Raw genomic sequence first — 22,875 nt, 5'->3', positions numbered from 1 at the left:
AGCAGAAGGAAAGAAATCATAAAAAACAGATCAGAAATAAAAGAAAAAGAAAGAAGGACACAATAGCCAAGATCAATAAAACTAAAAGCTTGTTCTTTGAGAAGATAAACAAAATTGATGAACCATTAGCCAGACTCACCAAGAAAAAAGGGAAAGACTCAAATCAACAGAATTACAAATGAAAAAGGAGAAGTAACAATTGACACTGCAGAAATACGAAGGATCATGAGAGATTTCTACAAGCAACTATATGGCGATAAAATGGACAACCTGGAAGAAATAGACAAATTCTTAGAAAAGCACAACCTTCCAAGACTGAACCAGAAAGAAATAGAAAATATAAACAGAACAATCACAAGCACTGAAATTGAAACTGTGATTAAAAATCTTCCAACAAACAAAAGCCCAGGACCAGATGGCTTCACAGGTGAATTCTATCAAACATTTAGAGAAGAGCTAAACCTATCCTTCTCAAACTCTTCCAAAATAGAGCAGAGAGCGGAACACTCCCAAACTCATTCTATGAGTCCACCATCACCCTGATACCAAAACCAAACAAAGATGTCACAGAAAAAGAAAACTACAGGTCAATATCACTGATGAACAAAGATGCAAAAATCCTCAACAAAATACTAGCAAACAGAATCCAACAGCACCTTAAAAGGATCATACACCATGATCAAGTGGGATTTATCCCAGGAATGCAAGAATTCTTCAAAATATGCAAAGCAAGGGCTTCCCTGGTGGTGCAGTGGTTGAGAGTCCGCCTGCCGATGCAGGGGACATGGGTTTGTGCCCCGTTACGGGAAGATCTCACATGCCACCGAGCAGCTGGCCCCGTGAGCCATGGCCACTGAGTCTGCACGTCCGGAGCCTGTGCTCCGCAACAGGAGAGGCCACAACAGTGAGAGGCCCACGTGCAGCAAAAAAAAAAAAAAAATATATGTATATATATATATATATGCAAATCAGTCAATGTGGTACACCATAATAACAAACTGAAGGATAAAAACCATATGATAATCTCCAGAGATGCAGAAAAAGCTTTCAACACCGATTTATGACAAAAACTCTCCAGAAAGTAGGCATAGAGGGAACTTACCTCAACATAATAAAGGCCATATATGACAAACCTACAGCCAACATTGTTCTCAATGGTGAAAAACTGAAAGCATTTCCACTAAGATCAGGAAAAAGACAAGGTTGCCCACTTTCACCACTATTATTCAACATAGTTTTGGAACTTTTAGCCACAGCAATCAGAGAAGAAAAAGAAATAAAAGGAATCCAAATCAGAAAAGAAGTAGAACTATCACTGTTTGCAGATGACATGATACTATACATACAGAATCCTAAAGATGCTACCAGAAAACTACTAGAGCTAATCAATAAATTTGGTAAAGTAGCAGGATACAAAATTAATGCACAGAAATTTCTTGCATTCCTATACACTAACGACGAAAAATCTGAAAGAGAAATTAAGGAAACACTACCATTTACCACTGCAACAAAAAGAATAAAATACCTACGAATAAGCTACCTAAGGAGACAAAAGACCTGTATACAGAAAACTATAAGACACTGATGAAAGAAATTAAAGATGATACAAACAAATGGAGAGATATACCATGTTCTTGGACTGCAAGAATCAACACTGTGAAAATGAGTATACTACCCAAAGTAATCTACAGATTTAATGCAATCCCTATCAAACTACCACTGGCATTTTTCACACAACTAGAACAAAAAATTTCACAATTTGTATGGAAACACAAAAGACCCCGAATAGCCAAAGCAATCTTGAGAAAGAAAAATGGAGCTGGAGGAATCAGGCTCCCAGACTTCAGACTATACTACAAACCTACAGTAATCAAGACAGCATGGTACTGGCACAAAAACAGAAATATAGATCAATGGAACAGGATAGAAAGCCCAGAGATAAACCCACGCACATATGGTCACCTTATTTTTGATAAAGGAGGCAAGAATATACAATGGAGAAAAGACAGTCTCTTCAATAAGTGGTGCTGGGAAAACTGGACAGCTACATGTAAAAGAATGAAATTAGAACACTCCCTAACACCATACACAAAGATAAACTCAAAACGGATTAAAGACCTCAATGTAAGGCCAGACACTATAAAACTCTTAGAGGAAAACATAGGCAGAACACTCTGTGACATAAATCACAGCAAGATCCTTTTTGACCCACCTCCTAGAGAAATGGAAATAAAAACAAAAATAAACAAATGGGACCTAATGAAACTTAAAAGCTTTTGCACAGCAAAGGAAACCATAAACAAGATGAAAAGACAACCCTCAGAATGGGAGAAAATATTTCCAAACAAAGCAACTGACAAAGGATTAATTTCCAAAATATACAAGCAGCTCATGCAGCTCAATATCAAAAAAACAAACAACCCAATCCAAAAATGGGCAGAAGACCTAAATAGACATTTCTCCAGTGAAGACATACAGATGGCCAACAAACACATGAAAGGATGCTCAACATCACTAATTATTAGAGAAATGGAAATCAAAACTACAATGAGGTATCACCTCACACCAGTCAGAATGGCCATCATCAAAAAATCTACAAACAATAAATGCTGGAGTGGGTGTGGAGAAAAGGGAACCCTCTTGCACTATAGGTGGGAATGTAAACTGATACAGCCACTATGGAGAACAGTATGGAGGTTCCTTAAAAAACTAAAAATAGAACTACCACATGACCCAACAATCCCACTACTGGGCATATACCCTGAGAAAACCATAATTCATAAAGAGTAGGTACCACCATGTTGATTGCAGCACTATTTACAATAGCCAGGACATGGTAGCAACCTAAGTGTCCATCGACAGATGAACGGATAAAGAAGATATAGCACATATATACAATGGAATATTACTCAGCCATAAAAAGAAATGAAATTGAGTTATTTGTAGTGAGGTAGATAGACCTAGAGTCTGTCATACGAGTGAAGTTAAGTCAGAAAGAGAAAAACAAATACTGTATGCTAACACATATATATGGAATCTAAAAAAAAAAAAAAAAAAAAGAATGGTTCTGAAGAACCTAGGGGCAGGATAGGAATAAAGAGGCAGACGGAGAAAATGGTCTTGAGGACACAGGGAGGGGGAAGGGTAAGCTGGGACGAAGTGAGAGAGTGGCATTGACATATACACACTACCAAATGTAAAACAGATAGCTAGTGGGAAGCAGCTGCACAGCACAGGGAGATCAGCTCAGTGCTTTGCAAACACCTAGAGGGTTGGGATAGGGAGGGTGGGAGGAAGACGCAAGAGGGAGGGGATATGGGGATATATGTATACATATAGCCGCTTCACTTTGTTATAAAGCAGAAACTAACCCCACATTGTAAAGCAGTTATACTCCGATAAAGATGTTAAAAAAAAAGAAAAAAAGAGAGAATGAGCCAGATAACAGATGGCAAGAGGAAAAGAAGACTGAATAATTCTGTGACAGGCAATAAGCAAGATTAGAAAATAACAGATGCCACAAAGAGATCAAGAAGTTCAGTGATGTATAGGGCTATCTGATATATACTGTGAGGCTATTCTTGTGCTGTTGGTAAAATTTCCTTTGAAAGATATAAAAAATGATATCAGAAAATTGTTCATTTTTTCCACAATATTAACAACAATTTCGCCTATTTTTGAAAAATGATTGTAGGATATAAACTGTCTGCTAAGACTAAAATAAAAATTACAGCTCTTCCCTGGTGGCGCAGTGGTTGAGAACCTGCCTGCTAACGCAGGGGACATGGGTTCGAGCCCTGGTCTGGGAAGATCCCACATGCCGCGGAGCAACTAGGCCCGTGCGCCACAGCTACTGAGCCTGCACGCGTCTGGAGCCCGTGCTCCGCAACAAGAGAGGCCGCGACAGTGAGAGGGCTGTGCACCGCGATGAAGAGTGGCCCCCGCTCGTCACAACTAGAGAAAGCCCTCGCACAGAAACGAAGACCCAGCACAGCCAAAAATTAATTAATTAATTAATTAAAAATAAAAAGTAAAAATGAGTTGATTTAAAAAAAAATTACAATATAGCAATACCATACTCTATGAATATACTTAGGGAATTTTTTGTTTGCTTGTTATTTGTTGTTTTTTAAAATTAAGATGAGCTATCAAAGAGTGAAAGATGTAAAATTACTCCTAAATAAGTCTGCTTAGAAAATAACATCAACAACTGTTTGTATGACTCAAAATTATGTTAGTAAATATTTCCTGGGAAAGAATTAATGGAGATATAGGAATTACTGTTTTGTTTTGTTTTGCTTTGCTTTAAGTAAGCATAATATAATTCAGTATCCCATTTTATATCAAGTAATAATTGACAAAGATTATCAAAATAAATAAATAAAGTGAAACAAATTAGAGAAGTAATCATATATAAAAAAAAAATTCCCACAACTGATACTAAATACAGAAAGAAAGAAAAAAAAATCCTACAATCTCCAGTTTACATGCAGGTTGGGAAAAATACAGTAGGGACCATCTGGAATCTCCACAAGTGTATCTGTGGTCACAGAATCTGTTTGAAAGAGTAAGGGAACATGGAGGGTCTTAGTGTTGGTAGAACCCAGTAACATCAACGATTCACGTCCAGGAGGAAATCACCCAAACCTTAGTGGGAATAGCTGAGATGTGGTCTGAAAATTGGCAGAGCAGCACTGGCAAGAGAAGTCAAAACACAGGGCTCGAAAAATTCATAGGAACAAAGGTGGCAGTCTTGAGAAGTGCCGCTTTAAGGATAAAGAGGCACTTTGGAAAGAAAGTCATGCTCTTCGGAGACAGCAGCCCGGGGTAATTGGAAGAAAGAAAAATAGTTAGTGGTAATAAGTAGTGCACTTTAAAAAAGAATAGGAGAGTCAGAAGTCTGATTACAAAAACAAAACAAAACAAAAAAACACCAACACCCCCCCCACGCCCCGCACACATTATAATTAAGAAAACTGCTCTTCACTATAGCAACAGAAGAGGGAGCACTTGAGCTGAAAAACCAGGAAAGGCACTCAAACCCCTCTCCATTCTCTCCAAAAGATCCATCTGTAAAAGCTGACCCAGAAAAATCCAACATATTCGAACATGAATAACAGTAACCAAAAAAAAATCAGTATCCAGACAAAACTACTGTAAGAAAAAAACAAAAAACAGAAACAAGTCACAAGTTTTGACAGATGAAAGTATACCAGAAAAAAAAATGCTGTCGCAAAACAGAAACCAAGACTAAACTACAAGACGCAAGTGTAGTGGATCTTGTGGTGTGCTCCCCAGATACCCACTTTAGGACTGACACCATAATACCCCAAGTTGCTGGAATGTTGGAAGCTGAATCCTTCTCTGAGTACTTCCTTTAGCCAAAGAAAACTCCCTCACCCAAGATCTAACCCTCTCCCCAGGGTCCACCTGTCTCCAATGACAAGATGAACAGGCCCTTGCCTCAAGGAGGAACATGCTGAAGGGCCATTCCAACTTCAAAGCTCTTCATGATATGGGCTAAGACCTTTGTTGTGACTGGTCATGGTCAGTGATGTGCTGGAGCTGGCTCTTACTGGCTTGTGAGAGCCAATTAACATTTTAAGGAATTTTGCAAGCAGGTTGTTAACCATAGCCATTACTAAAACAAATTATATAAAACAAAATTAAATAAATTATATTCAAAACCAAGGTAATGAATACTCATTACTTCCTAATTATTTTACTACATTTACTATTATCTATGCTCCTGTTATATCTATTGTATCTGTATGGGTGCTACTATGCAGATCCATGTTCAGTGACTCATGTTGGTAGCTTAAAATTGGCCATGATGGAAGTATTTACATGCTGGAAATGCTGCAAATCAGGGCTTCCCGCCCCCGCCTTCCCACCCACCTTGAGAACTGGTTGTTAAACCTTCACCAGCATACCATTCATTGCAGCTCAGCTCCTCCTACTGTCCAATACTCCTTCCTTAACATTGTCACAAGTGTTGATCCCAAAGGTACTCTCCAGTAAACTTCACGTATACAAATCTCTGTCTCAGAGTCTAGTCTGTGTCCCAGGAAATGCAACCTAAAACAACAAAAAAGAGCAACTAGGAATAAATGTATCATTTAGGACACAGAGGATGGAAATAAGAATGGTGAAACAAAGAGATTATATATTTAGCTATACATCTAAGACTAAAACAAAGGTGGGAATAAGAATAGTATATAAATTTTATATGCTCTGACAATATAGTCATAACTAAAAAAAAAGAGATGGCGGAGAGAGAAAAGAGTAGAATAATCTCACTGATTGTCTAAAAATTTTAAAGTGGGAGTTAAAGGATGTCATTTAAAGCCAACTACTGAATATTATAAACCATAACATATTTAGGAGGACAAAAATAAACATTAAGGAAAGTAACATTATTAACTAAAATTGGATGGTGGAGGGCACACAGGAAAGAGAAGGCGGTTTCAAGTTCGTTCATTATTGCTCCAGGCAGGAGACTAATAGTCAATGTGTAAAGAAAAAGAGGACCAAGGTATTATATGAGTACTGGTATAAAGGAAATCATTAGAACAAAAAATACAAATTTTCCTAAATATCAAGAGAAGAACATACAAATAAAGGAAAGAGCAAAGAAAACCGAACACAGTTTTCTGGAAGACCATAAATTGTTTTGTATTTATAAAGATGACATAATTGAGATCAAACATAGCAGTTTTGTGTGTGTGTGTGTGTGTGTGTGTGTGTGTGTGTGTGTGTGTATACACACACATATATACATATGGGCTTACACACACATATATATGGGCTTAAATCACTTATAAGAAGAAAAAGATTTTCAGATTGACTCACAAAATAGAACCTAATTCTGGGCTGATATAAGACAGCCTAAAAGAATGAACAAAGACGGACTTCCCTGGTGGTGAAGTGGTTAAGAATCCGCCTGCCAATGCAGGGGACATGGGTTCGAGCCCTGGTTGGGGAGGATCCCACATGCCATGGAGCAACTAACACTGTGCTCCACAACTACTGAGGCTGTGCTCTAGATCCCGCAATCCACAACTACTGAGCCCAAGTGCCGCAACTACTGAAGCCCGTGAGCCTAGAGCCCGTGCTCTACAACAAGAGAAGCCACTGCAGTAAGAAGTCAGCGCACCGCAATGAAGAGTAGCCCCTGCTTACCACAACCAGAGAAAACCCGTGCGCAGCAACAAAGACCCAACACAGCCAAAAATAAATAAATAAATTTATAAAAGAATAAACAAAGATGTACTGGGTAAAGGCAAATTTTAAAAAGCAAGGGTTATAATCTTAATACCAGACAAGGTAACATTCAAGCAAAAAAGCATCAAATGAGAAAAAGAAGGACACTTCATAGTGCTAAATGCTACAATTCACTATGAAGATATAATAGTTACAAATATCTATGCAACAAATAATACAGCAACAATTTTTGTAAAGTAGCAACTACAGGAGAAATTTGGAGAAATAGACAGAAAAATGCTAATAATGCTAATAACGACTTTAATGCCTATCTCTCAGTCCAAGAAAGTCCAAAGAAATAATAACAAAAAAGTAAGAATTTAGGAGAACTAAAAGCAATGTTGGTTGGCTTATCTATAAGACAGATAAAAGGTTTATCAAAATTTTTACTACAGAATATTACATGATGGCATGTCAGTTCTCTATTGCTGAATAACAAAGTACCTCCAAAATTTAGTGGCTTAAAACAACACACATATGCTATGTCACAATTTTTGTGGGTCAGGAGTTCAGAAGCAGTTTAGCTAGCTGGTTCTGGATCAAGGTCTCTCATGAGGTTGCAGTCAAGATGTTGCCTGGGGCTGCAGTCATCTGAAGGCCTGACTAGGGCTGGAGGACCTGCTTTCAAATTGGTTCACTCAGTAGTTGTTGGCTGAAGTCATATGGATCTCTCCACAGAGCCTCATGGGTATCCTCAGGACATGGTACCTGGCTTCTCCCAGAACCAGTGACCCAAGAGAGACAGAAAGGATGAAGCCACAATGCGATTTTATGACCTAGTCTCAAAAATACCACACTGTCATTTCTGTCACATTCTATTCATTAGAAGCAAGTCCCTAAGTACTATCCTTATTCAGGGGAGGGGCCCTACATTTTGAAGGGAGGAATATCAAAGAAATTGTGAATTATGTTTTAAAACCACCACAGATGGTGTACCAAAAGTAAAAACTTGTTTTTCTACTAAAATAAAAAATTGTTCTTTGAATATATAGTCTGCTGTCAATGCCTAGATCACGGAAATGTCTTAAATCATGAAAATACTGTGCGCAAGAACTTGTTTTGAGTCGTGCATTCACAGTAGTCATTCAAAAGGCATAGGAAAGAAAGAAAGGGAAGATTAAAAGGTTATGGCAAGAAAAGCACAGAAACTATGTTTGGTCAGCATGACTCACTAATGGGAAGCTCCACTATCTGACTTATTTGGAAGACAAATACCTTTTAAGGATAGTGCAATTTAAGATTTTGGACCTGGTCCTGTGTGAGTTTAAAGGGCTTTGCCTTGATCTAGAGCCTCAAGCAGAGGACAAAATGAGAAGATAAGTATAAATATACAAGTTGTGATTATCTCCAGTACCTCCAACTAGGATAAAAGCTACTTATGCTGGTGGCGCAGTGGTTGAGAGTCCACCTGCCGATGCGGGGGGCGCGGGTTCGTGCCCCGGTCCGGGAGGATCCCACGTGCCGCAGAGCGGCTGGGCCCGTGAGCCGTGGCCTCTGGGCCTGCGCGTCCGGAGCCTGTGCCCTGCAACGGGAGAGGCCGCAGCAGTGAGAGGCCCGCGTACCACCCACAAAAAAAAAGCTACTTATGAAGGACCATATCTTTTTTTTTTTTCAGTATCTTTATTTATTTATTTGGTTGTGAAGGTGAAGCTCACAGGCTTCTTATTTGTGGCAGGCATGTGGGATCTAGCTCCCTGACCAGGGATCAAACCAGGGCCCACTGCATTGGGAGTGCTGAGTCTTGTCCACTGTGCCACCAGAGAAGTTATTGAAGGACCATCTCTTTTCTCCCTTTCTTTTCTATCTAGTTTAGCTGTTCAACAAATGAGTAACCTAACAGAAATCAAGATAAAGAAATATGGTCAGTCTTTTAAGTACTAATCTATAATTACAAGAGTGCTGAAACAAAAGCCCTGGCTTCCAATTCTGCTAGGTAAACGAGCTAACTGGAGTTCATAGTTCTAATTCATCTTCTACTTAAAAACTCTGGTTTACTAAAGATCCTGGCACTCATACTTAAAAAGCAAAATCAATCAAGCACAATTCTATACTTCTCTAATAAATCTAATGAAAATAATCTCCCAGTGAAAGGAAATAAATTGAACCCATCTGGGACTTCTTTTAGGGTAAAAAATCTGTAGATCACTATTTAGAACCAACTGCCAGAATTCAATTATCACGAACTTCCATCACATTTAAATGACTGGGATAAATAGTTTGCCTTCTAGATGAGGTCAGTTCCCATAAGGTTATGGCCTGGAGGAGATTGCTGACCTTTTCTCACTCCTTGGGAAGGCATCATTACGTATTTATTTCGGCATGCTTTAATCATACAATATTCCTCAACATCCTCTTATCCAATGGACCAAGTTCTAGGGTGTTCCTTCAATGTTAGGATCTAGAAAATGTTAATAATATTTCTGACCATTACAATAACTAAAACTTTTAGTTCCTTTTACTCCACTTTTCCCAGTTTATTTACAAAGGTAGAATATTTTTAGGACCAATTTAAGACACATATGATACAAGAGAACAACATGTTTGAGGTCTACTACACAGAGAGTATGATCTTAGGTAAGTCATCTAATCTCTCTTTGCTTCAATTTCCAATTTCTAAAGTGGCAACAGTAATATTCAATCTAAATCATCAGGTTACAATAAACAATGAATGACAATTGGCTGAGTTAATTTTAACAAAATCTACAGAACTCAAATTGTATGTTTTAATGCAAGGGTTGGCAACCTGTAACGTGTGATCCAAATCTGGCCCACGGCCTATTTTGTATAGTTCACAAGCTAAAATAGTTTTTACATGTTTAAAGAATTTTAAAGGTAAAAGAAAAAGAGGAAGGAGGAGAAGTAACAGAGACTGTATGTGGCCTACAGAATCTAACATATTTACTAACTGGCCCTTTATAGAAATAGTTTGCTGACCCATGTGTTAGTGGATTCAGCTATCATGAAAACATTACTAGAAATAACATTTTTTGTTTGTTTGTTTTTTGGCCGCACTCTCTGCAGCATGCGGGATCTTAGTTCCAGACCAGGGATTGAAACTGTGCCCCCGTAGTGGAAATGCACAGTCCAAACCACTGGACCTCTAGGGAATTCCCTAGAAATAACATTTTTTGATAAATATAATAATCAAAATGTATATGCTTCAAAGCCATATTATGGACAGGTAAGGGCACAAGAAAAAGAATGAGGAAATTATATTTGAGATCATTCATTTAATAAGTATTTGAATGCCTATACACCAATGTGCTGAGCACTGCTGATCAATTAGGTAAATAATCCCTGCTTTCATGAATTGGAAGAAAGTAGTAAGGGAACAAATAAGCATTTACCATACGGTTTGATAAATGCAATAATAATGAGAAAATTTACAGGTTAATAAGGGATATTTTAGAAGGGATGCTTAATCTAAATTTGGTGTGTCAGAGGAAGTTTTCCTGAGGAATGACTCCTAGGATGGGACTGAAGGAGAAAGAAGATTTAATCAAGCGAAATAGGGAAAGAAAAAGTATTCCAAGTTCAAGAGAATGTCATGAGAAGATCCAGAGGCCAGACAGAGTATTGTACTTAAAGAACTAAAGGTCAGAAGAGCTGGGACCTACCCTGCAGGGAAGTGAGAGTGAAGGTAGAGAACTAAGAGATGAAGCTAAAGATACAAGCAGGCAAAAAAAAAAAAAAAAAAAAGATATAAGCACGCTTCAGGACATGTTGAGGGTTTTAGATTTTATACTGAGGATAATGAGAAGCCATGAATGGAATTTAAGCTGGGGAGTAACAATAAAATTTTCATTTTAGAGCACATACTCTATTGGTATAGAGAATGGACTGGGGAGGACAAGACAGAAGACAAGACATAGGGAAACTGGCTAATGAAGTTGTGCATGCCATGATCTAGGTGAGAGATGGAATGTACTGGTTCCAATTGTTAGCAGGTGGGATGTACGTACCAGTTACTGAGTTACTGTCTCTCAGCTCCACATCCTTCCATTCTCTGCTTTGTAGTGCTGTTTATATTAGAACTTTACTGAACCTGGAATTTATTTTGATGTGAATAGGACAGTATTTCCTATTTTTCCATATGAATAGTCAATTATCCCAACACTCTTTATTGACCACCTCATCAGCCAGTGATCTGAAATGTCATCTTTAATCATATATCAAATTAATCCTTATAGGTAGGAATCTGTTATTAGGCCCTATATTCTGTTTCATTGATTTACCAATCTTAACACCAATAATACCATATTGTGTATTAACTACTATAACTTTTAGAATCAGTTGGTCAAGTTCTTAGAAAAATACTGTTAGGATTTTGATTGGATTGCATTGAATTTATAGATAAATTTTGAAAAATGAGTATCTTTTAAAAAAATATTTATTTCTGGCTGCCCCGGGTCTTCGTTGCAGCACTCGGGATCTTCGTTGCTGCATTCGGGATCTTTAGTTGTGGCATGCGGGCTTCTTACTTGCGGCATGCATGCAGGGTCTAGTTCCCTGACCAGGGATGGAACCCGGGTCCCCTGCATTGGGAGCATGGGTTCTTACCCACTGGACCACCAGGGAAGTCCCCAAAATGAGTATCTTTTTGACATTGAGTCCTCCTACACATGAACATGGGATATTTCTCCATTCATTTATAGCTTCTTTAATGTTTTCAATAAAATTTAAAATTTCTCCGTATCTAATATATATTTTGTTAGATTTACTCCCATCTCTTATTTCTTTTCCTTGACTTATGGGACTAAGGACTGTCTAGGACTTTCTATAAACTACTCATTAGAAGTGGTATATAGTAGATATCTTTATCTTGTTCCTGGTTTTAGAGAGAATTCTTGTAACATTTTAATGTTGGAAATGATCCTCACTGCTAGATTCAATTTACTAATAATTTATTTAGAATTTTTATAAGATTGGCCTTTTTCTTTCCTTGTTTTGGTATCAAGGCTATCATGGTCTTAAGGAAAGAGTTGGAGAGTATTTCTACTTTTTCTATTTCTTGAAATGTTTACGTAAGATTTAAATGATCTAGTTTTTGAAAATCTGGAAGAACACCTATCTAGGTCAGATGCTTTAACTACAGACTGAATTTCTTCAATGGTGCTTTCAGCAGCACGTACCAGAATATCCATGTAGCAACAGCTTAAACATAAAGACCTTTACTTATTTCTTCTAACAAGAACTCTTTCCAGAAAAGAGTGTTTAATGACTGAGTGTTTTTCTTACTCATGATGTTGCTACATCTGAGTGATATTGTAACAGAAAGTGTAAAAAAGTTTGTATATATATCTGAGCAGGCTCAAATCTATGCATGAATAAAAGGAGCAGAGAAAAGAATGAGCTTTTGGAAGTCAACCAATTAGTGTGAAATATTATTTGATAGGTGTTATAGTCTAAGTTAAATATATGTACATATATGTGAATATATCTTATATATAGAATCAGAGGAAGAGCTCTGCGTATTTTTATGCTTGAGATAAATCCAATGCACTATACAATAGAATTTCTGTACATGCCAGAAAACAGAATTAGGGCCTTTGAATTCTTTTTTTGTTTTTGTTTTTTTTGTTTGTTTGTTTTTTTGCGGTACGCAGGCTTCTCACTGTTGTGGCCTCTCCCACTGCAGAGCACAGGCTCCAGATGAGCAGGCTCAGCGGCCATGGCTCACGGGCCCAGCCGCTCCGCGGCATGTGGGATCTTCCCGGACCAGGGCACGAACCCGTGTCCCCTGCACCGGCAGGCGGACTCTCAACCACTGCGCCACCAGGGAAGCCCAGGGCCTTTGAATTCTAATCTTAGCTTGCCTTCCCTGTGACTTAAGTATGAAGTCCAAATCTTGTACTTTTTATATTCTCAAGGTCTAATACAGTGAGTAAACAATATAGAAAGTCTAATCTTCATTTTGTTCTTCATTAGAATTGGAATAGTGATACAGACATAACAGTAAGTTAGTGTAATCAGTCTAACTGATTGGGAGTGTTTTGAGTTTTGGCAGATATTCTCAAAATAAAAATTGATAATTTTTCTGCAATATCCCCAAAAAAGTACATTAAGATATCTGCACACATAATTGAGGATCTGTTGTTTGCTATAGGGATATGGAGGTCTTCACAATAAGTAGCTGGGGCATTTTGAAAAGTTTTTTCCTGCCTTTAGAAATGAAATTAATTGTGAAAGGGCAGGTGTGTGGGGAAGCAGGGAAGAGGAACCAAAAGCAACTTAAATTAGGCAGTGCCACTGTCTCTTTCATAGGATCAAGGTGGGAGGAGATGACGAGGGCCAGAATCTGGTAATTTAAGGTAACAAACTCTAATAATAAGTGTCTTTGAATTTAAAAGCTGAAGCAAGAGAGGACATAATTAAATTACATTAGGACAAAGAAGGATAGAGAAAGACTAAAAGGTGCTCTCAGGTCAGCTTTCCACTACAGCTGGGTACTGTTCTCACAGAATTCCCTAGAGAGTCTTCTACCATCAAGTGACATTTGAGGTATTAAACATGTGAGATGGGATTAGACACCTTGAGCATATGATCCTTAAGGGGCTGACAGTGCAAACTTCCTGCTGAACTAGTTTCTTATCCTAGAGTCTGATCCCTGAGCTCATCTGTTCTCCTGTTCCCCAGTAATTTTCAAACTTCTGTCAGTCTGTTACCAAAAAAATAAGGAAGAACAAACAGATCAGCTTCTGATGTGGGGTATACAATTTACCTCCAGAAAACTTCTCAACGTATATGAGGAAGGACTGGGAGAAGAGGGACAGGGATTTGATATTTACTGAATGTGTAGTATATGCTAAGCAGAGTACTAGGTCGTTTAATTTAATCCTCATGACAACAATGTCAACCAAGTATTATTATTGCCAATGATGAAGCTGAGACTTAAAGAAGTTAGGAAACTTGCCCCCACCCCCAACTCATGTTAAGAAGTCAAAGAGATTAAATGCAAATGTATTCTGGTTCCAAAGCCTATGCTTATTTCACCAGAGCAAGGGACCCTCCAAGTCAATTGTTAATGTTTGAGTGTTTCCGTTCCTCTTGGTAATGCATCATCTCCCTAGCTCTGGACTTTTCCACAACAGAGTGACTTTTTTTTTTTAACAAAGTGACTTTTTACTGAAACAATTTAAGACTCTGCAAACTAAGAATCTGACAAAAATCCCAAAGGTTTATGAAATTCAGTAACATTAGTGTATATGTATTTAAAGTCCTAAAAGAGTGAAAGGAAGTACACTAATCCTGCCAACAATAAGTTTTTTTAAAAAGGAAAATAACTTCCTCCTTCATTTATTGGAACTGCTTGGAAGCAGAAGTCAGGAAATCCCCTTCCTTGATTTGTAGTATTTATGTTGCTATTATTCCCAAAGAACAGGTTTATTCTGCTTTATTCTTTGAAATTTTCAATATTTTTTTCATTTTTTTCTTAACAGAACATAGTTTTGGTTATTTTAAAGATTTCCACATGACAAGAGTTTACTTTACCCTCTTTTTTACATTCTGAGAAAATGAAGCTATAAGCAAACAAAAAATGCCTAATTACGTCTATTACATAAAAAAATGTATATTCCCTACAATAACTTACTATCCTAGGAAGTACTTATGGGAAAATCCTTTAGTACACATATACATTTCCAGTTAGAGTGATAGGTGTTTGAGGAGAATGAAAATTTTTCACATGTATAGGATTCAGCCCTTTCTCATAATATCTAAGAATAACTTGAGAATACTTTCCACCAAAGTAAAATAAATTATTTTCATTACTAAAAGATTATCATAGACATACAGTTAAATGGAATATAATAGAATGTCCAAAAATAGACCAACACAAATATATTCATTTAATTTTCAACCAAGGGGCCAAAGTAATTGAATGGGGGAAAGGATAACCTTTTCAACAAATGGTGCTGGAACATCTAGATATCCATGTGGAAAAACCTTCACCCTTACCTCACACCATATACAAAAAAATTAACTTGAAATGAATCATAAAAGAATAGGTAAGAGATGAAACTACAAAATTTCTAAAACTACAAAACATAGACAAAAATCTTTGTGACCTTGGATTAGACAAAGATTTCTTAGATAGAATTCAAAAAGCACAAAGCCATAAAAGAAAAAAGCTGATAAACTGTACTTCATCAAAACTTAAAACTTCTGCTTTTTGTAGTATAGTCTGAAGTCAGAGACCGTGATACCTCCAGCTCTGTGCTTGTCTGTCAAGATTGTTTTGACTTTTTCAGGTCTTTTCTGTTTCTATACAAATTTTTAAATTATTTTTTCTAGTTCTGTGAAAAATGCCATTGGTATTTTGACAGGGATTGCGGTGAATCTGTAGATTGCCTCAAGTAATATGGTCGTTTTAACAATATTAATTCTTCCAATCCATGAACACAGTATATCTTTCTATCTGTTTGTGTCATATGCAATTTCTTTCATCAGTGTCTTATAGTTTTCTTAGTCCAGGTCTTTTACCTCGTTAGGTAGGTTTATTCTAGCTATTTTATTCTTTTTGATGCAATTGTAAATGGAATTGTTTCCTTAATTTCTCCTTCTGATAGTTCGTTGTTACTGCATAGAAATGCAACAGATTTCTGTATATTAATTTTGTATTCTGCAACTTTACCAAATTCATTGGTGAACTCTAGTAGTTTTTTGGTGGTGTCTTTAGGATTTTCTATGTATAGTATCATGTTATCTGCAAACAGTGACAGTTTTATTTCTTTCTTTCCAGTTTGGATTCCTTTTATTTCTTTTTGTCTGGGAATATACAATGGAAAAAAGACAGTCTCTTCAATAGGTGATGCTGGAAAAACTGGACAGGTACAAGTAAAAGAATGAAATTAGAACATTTTCTCAAACCATATACAAAAATAAATTCAAAATGGATGAAAGACCTAAACGTAAGACCAGGAATTATAAAACTTCTGGAAGAAAACATAGGCAGAACAGGCTTTGGCATAAATCACAGCAACATTTTTTTGGCTCTATCTCCTAAGGCAAAGGAAACAAGAGCAAAAATAAACAAATGGGACCTAATTAAATTTAAAAGCTTTTGCACAGCAAAGGAAACCATCAGCAAAACGAAAAGACAACCTACTGAATGGGAGAAAATATTTGTAAATGATATGACTGATAAGGGGATAATGCCCAAAATACGTAACAGCTTATACAATTCAACATCAAAAAAAAAAAACAACTTGATCCAAAAATGGGCAGGAGGCCTGAATACACATTTTTCCAAAGAAGACATACAGATGAACAATAGCACATGAAATGATGCTCAACATCACTAATCATCAGAGAAATGCAAATCAAAGCCACAATGAGATATAACCTCACACCTGTCAGAATGGCTATTATCAAAAAGACCACAAATAACAAATGTTGGTCAGGATGTAGAGAAAAGGGAACCCTCTTGCACTGTTGGTGGGAATGTAAATTGGTATAGCCACTGTGAAAAACAGTATGGAGGTGCCTCAAAAAACTAAAAATAGAACTACCACATTATCTAGCAATTCCACTTCTGCGTATACATCCAAAGAAAACAAAAACACTAATTTGAAAAGATACATGCACCCCAACATTCATAGCAGCTTTACAATAACCAGGATATGGAAGCAACCTAAGTGTTCATTAACAGATGAAAAGATAAAGAAGATGTGGGGGGTGTGTGTGTGTATATATATATATATATACACACACATATACATATAATGGAATACTACTCAGCCATAACAAAGAATGAAATTTCGCGATTTGCAACAACATGTATGGACTTGGAAGTTACTATGCTTAGTGAAATAAGTCAGACAGAGAAAGACAAATACTTTATGTTACCACTTATATGTGGAATCTAAAAAATAAAACAAACTAGTGAATATAACAAAAAAGAAACAGACTCAGAGAGAACAAACTAGTGGTTACCAGTGGGAAGAGGGAAGCGGAGAGGGGAAGGATAGGGGTAGGGGATTAAGAGCTAAAAACTACTGTGTATAAAATAAATAAGCTACAAGGATATATTGTACAGCACAGGGAATATAGCCAATATTTTATAATAACTATAAATGGAGTATAACCTTTAAAAATCATGAATCATTATGTTGTACACCTGCAACTTATATAATATTGTAAATCAACAATATTTCAATTAAAAAATAAAAGGTATGACAAGTAAAAAAAAAAGCCAAAAAGAAAAAAAATCTTCTGCTTTTTGAAAGACACTTAAGAAAAATTAAGAAATAAGCCACAGTGGACTTCCCTGATGGCACAGTGGTTAAGAATCCACCTGCCAGTGCATGGGACTCAGGTTCATGCTCTGGTCTGGGAAGATCCCACATACCGCGGAGCAACTAAGCCCGTGCACCACAACTACTGAGCCTGTGCTCTAGAGCCTGCGAGCCACAACTACTAAGCCCACGTGCCTAGAGCCCGTGCTCCACAACAAGAGAAACGACCACAATGAGAAGCCCACGCACTACAATGAAGAGTGGCTCCTGCTCACCACAACTAGAGAAAGCCCGCGGGCAGCAACGAAGACCTAACGCAGCCAAAAATAAATAAATTAATTAATTTTTAAAAAAAGAAAAAGAAATAAGCCACAGACTGGGAGAAAATACTTTCAAAGCATGTATCTGATAAAAGACTTGTATCCAGAATATATAATAATTTTTACAACTCAGTAAGACAAATAATCCAATTAATAAATGGGCAAAAGATTTGAACAGATACTCCATCAACAAAGATATATGAAATGCAAATAAGCACATGAAAAGATTCACATCATTAGTTATTAGGGAAATGCAAATTAACCACGAGATATCACTACACCCACTAGAATCACTATAATTAAAAAGACTAACAATACTAAGTGCAGCAGAGAATGGGGAGCAACTAGAACTAACACATTGCTGGTGGGAATGCAAAATATTACATTCACTTTGGAAAAGTCTGGCAGTTTTTTAAAAAGTTAAATGCACATTGCAATGCAACTCACTCCTAAGCAATCCTACTCCTGAGTATTTGCCCAAGAAAAATGAAAACAGATGTCAATATGAACTGGTATATAACTGGTATGTAAACATTCATAGCAGCTTTCTTCATAATAGCCCCAACTAGAAACAACTGAAATGTCCATCAACTGGTGAATCAATAAATTGTGATATATCCATACAATGGAATATACTACTTAGCATTAAAAAGGAATGAACTACTGATACAACATGGATAATCTCAAAAGCATTGTGTTAAGTGAAAGAAGCCAGAGATGGACACAAAAGACTATAGACATTTATATGAAATTCTGGTGAAGTCAAAATTGCAATGACAGAAAACAGATTAGTGGTTGCCGGGGGCAGGGGTGAGAGATTGTGGGGGAGACTGATGGCAAAGGGGCACAGGGAACATTTGAGGGTGACAGAAATATTATATATCTGGATTGTCATGGTGGTTGCACTGCTGTACACATTTGTCAAAAACACAATGAAATGTACACTTAAAATTGATGAATTTTAATGTATGTAAAACATACCTCAATGAAGCTGATTTTTTTTTGTGGGGGGGCGGTTCGCGGGCCTCTCACTGTTGTGGCCTCTCCCGTTGCGGAGCACAGGCTCCGGTCGCGCAGGCTCAGCGGCCATGGCTCACGGGCCTAGCCGCTCCACGGCATGTGGGATCCTCCTGGACCGGGGCACGAACCCATGTCCTCTGTATCGGCAGGCGGACTCTCAACCACTGCGCCACCAGGGAAGCCCAATAAAGCTGATTTTTAAAAAATGGTCCTCTTCCTGCATGAGAATCAGAGATTTAGATTAGACATAAGGGATTTCTGATCATGGGACATTATTGAAGATTTCCTTTCCTGGGACTTCCCTGGTGGCACAGTGGTTAAAAATCCGCCTGCCAATGCAGGGGACATGGGTTCGATCCCTGGTCCGGGAAGATCCCCCATGCCACGGAGCAACTAAGCCCGTGCGTCACAACTACTGAGCCTGCGTTCTAGAGCCCGCGAGCCACAACTACTGAAGCCCGCGCACCTAGAGCCCGTGCTCCACAAGAAGAGAAGCCACCTCAATGAGAAGCACACGCACCTCAACGAAGAGTAGCCCCTGCTCTGCACAACTAGAGAAAGCCCGCACGCAGCAACAAAGACCCAATGCAACCAAAAATAAATTAAATAAATAAATTTATAAAGATTTCCTTTCCTTGACAATTTTTAAGAATGAAGATGAGAAGGCCATTGATTGAACTAGAATAGATTTTTTTTTGAGGCAAAGAGTAAATGATACACTTATCTATATATTGGGTTGGCAAAAAAGTGCCTTCAGTTTTCAAGTAAAAATGAAAGGCACATTTTTCATTTTCACGAAGAACTTTATTATTTTTAAAAATATTTATTTAGGCTGCACCGGGTCTTAGTTGCAGCACCTGGGATCTTTTAGTTGCGGCATGCAGGATCTTTAGTTGGGCATGCAAACTCTTAGTTGTGGCATGCATGCAGGATCTAGTTCCGCGACCAGGGATTGAACCCAGCCCCCCTACGGTGGAAGCACAGAGCCTTAACCACTGGACCACCAGGGAAGTTCCTCACCAAGAACTTTGTTGAACAACGTATTCACCCTTTTGTTCCACTACCTTCTGCCATTTTTCAGGCAACTTCATAACTCCATCTTCCCAAAACTTTTAATCTTTTTGAGCAAAGAACTCTCTTTTACAGTCTTTCATGGAATTGAAATTTTTTCCATTAAGAGAATTGTGTAAAGACCGAAATAAATGGAATTCCAAAGGTGCAATGTCTGGTGAATACGGTGGATGAATCAGAACTTCCCAGCCAAGCTGTAACCGTTTTTGCCTGGTCATCAAAGAAACATGCGGTTTTGCGTTATCCTGATGGAAGATTATGTGTTTTCTGTTGACTAATTCCAGACGCTTTTCGTCAAGGGCTGTTTTCAGTTGGTCTAGTTGGGAGCAGCTCTTGTTGGAATTAATTGTTCAGTTTTCCAGAAGGAGCTCATAATAGAGGACTCCCTTCCAATCCCACCATATACACATCACCTTCTTTGAATAAAGACAGGCCTTTGGTGTGGTTGGTGGTGGTTCATTTCACTTGCCCCACGATCTCTTCCGTTCCACATTATTGTACAGTATCCACTTGTCATCACCCGTCACAATTTGTTTTAAAAACGGAACATTTTCATTACATTTCAGTTGAGAATCGCATGAGGAAATACGGTCAAGAAGGTTTTTTTCGCTTAACTTATGTGGAACCCAAACATCAAAGCGATAACCAAGCTGGTGCAAATGATTTTCAATGCTTGATTTGGATATTTTGAGTATGTCAGCTATCTCCCGCATGGTTTAAAGTTGACTGTTCTCAATTAATGTCTCGATTTGATCGCTATCAACTTAAACTGGTCCACCCGACCGTGGAGCATCATCCAGCGAGAAATCTCCAGCACGGAACTTTGCAAACCACTTTTGACATGTTCGATCAGTCACAGTACCTTCTCCATACACTGCACAAACATTTTTTTTTTTTGCATTTCAGTTGCATTTTGACCTTTCTTGAAATAATAAAGCATAATATGCCAAAAATATTGCTTTTTTCTTCCATCTTCAATGTTAAAATAGCTCCACAAAAATTCACCAATTTTGATTTTTTTTTTTTATGCACGCTGATATGACAGCTGTCACAATACAGTCTAACAAAATTGTTTCGAATGAAGTTAAAGACAACTAAGTGCTACTAGAGCCATCTTATGGAAAAAATTGAATAAACTCTTTGGCCAAACCAATATTATATGTGATATATATAGATATGATCTATTACACATTAAATAGTAGATATTTATGTGATTCGAAAAGTATTTAGATAAGAACCACAATATTTAACTTAAATCTTCATCCTTCTTTTAAGATTTAGAAAAAAACTACTCTTGAGAGTTTAATTTTTTCATTCACAGTTATCAAAATGATTCCTTATGGGCCTACCCAAACAGGCAAATTTATATAATACTTTAAATATATAAAGCTTTTAAGTTCAATTAAATCATAGTGTATCATACGACTACAAACTTTTTTACATTGTTTTTTAAGATTTTTTTCCCCTGATTTTTCTCTATACCTAATTTAAAATAATAGTTATTCCTGGAAAACAATGTGTAACATATTAAGATCTCTGTTGTTTTTTACTCTATACATTCTCCTAAGGCAATCTCGTCTTCTCAGGGTACTTCGTTACCATCATGTACACTGATAATTTTGACCTATATAGCTCAGAAACAGATCCAAGGTTTTCTGAGGCCTAAAGCTTACACAATCGGGAAATTAAGTTCACACAACTTAAGAAAATTAATATAGCTCTTCAAATATAGAATTCTTAGCGCCTGTCTCAGAGCCTTGAAAGGAGACTTTGCAAAAGAGACCTGGAGTAACTTCATCAGTTTCACAGCAAATCTGCCTCTGCTATAGCTGTATCTTACAGCCAGATATTTCTCTTAGCGACTATTGAACTATCCTCTAGTTGCCTACTGGATATCTCTCCTTTTAAGTCCCCCATTAAATTTTTTAAATTAATTTTTATTGGAGTATAGTTGCTTTTACAATGTTGTGTTCCTCCGTTAAAATTAACAGGCCCACAGTTGAACTTGGTTTCTCCTTTCTACTCTTCCACCACTACCATAAGGAGCTTGCTAGTTTTCCTGCATTCTCTCCAGATCAGGAAATAGCACCAGCATTCACGCAGCTGCATGTTACCTCCATATCCAAGCAAACCATCAAGTCTTGACAATTCATCTTCCAAATAATGACATTCATATCTCTCTCGTTCATCTACTTTTCTCCAACTCCAATCCCAATCTAGTTCAGGTCATCAACTTCTCTTACCTAGATTATTCCAACAGTCACCTAATGGGTCTCCTAGCCTCCAGTTTTGCCACCTTCTAAACTGTTCTTCATGTTGCAACCAAATATGCATCTGATCATATCACTCCCTGGTCTCTGTACAAACTTCAATACGCCTAAGAAATTACTTGGCATTGTTGTTAAAAAACAAACAAACAAACATAGATTTGGGAACTTTACCCTAGTGATTTTAACTTTTTATTATTTTTATTTCTTTGGCCGGGCCCCACGGCATGCAGGATCTTAGTTTCCTGACCAGGGATCAAACCCATGCCCACTGCAGTGGAAGCGCGGAGTCCTAACAACTGGACCGCAGGGAAATCCCTACCCCAGTGATTTTGGTTCAATAGGTTTGGGGTAGCATATAGGAGTGGGCAATTTTAATACGACTTGTACGTGATTCTGATGTAGGTAATCTGTACTTTAAGGCACAATGTTTAATGGCTCCCCAGTACTCCTACAGTGGAGTTCAAACTCCTTAACATGTCTTCCAATGCCCTGTAAAATCTGGGCCCTGCTTACCTTTCTGGTTTCATGTGACTACTACTTCCTGTATTCTAGGGTTAAGCTATATTGAACATTTCCCCATTTCTAAAGAAAGCATATCCCAACTATGCTTTGTTCTCCCCAGTTGATCCCATCCAATCTATCTATCCTTCCAGTGAACCAATCAAACACACACAACCCTCTGCCTTGCTAATTCTT

Source organism: Pseudorca crassidens, chromosome 11 (assembly GCF_039906515.1).
Source record: "Pseudorca crassidens isolate mPseCra1 chromosome 11, mPseCra1.hap1, whole genome shotgun sequence".
Classification (NCBI taxonomy): Eukaryota; Metazoa; Chordata; class Mammalia; order Artiodactyla; family Delphinidae; genus Pseudorca; species Pseudorca crassidens.
This window is presented reverse-complemented; position numbering follows the sequence as displayed.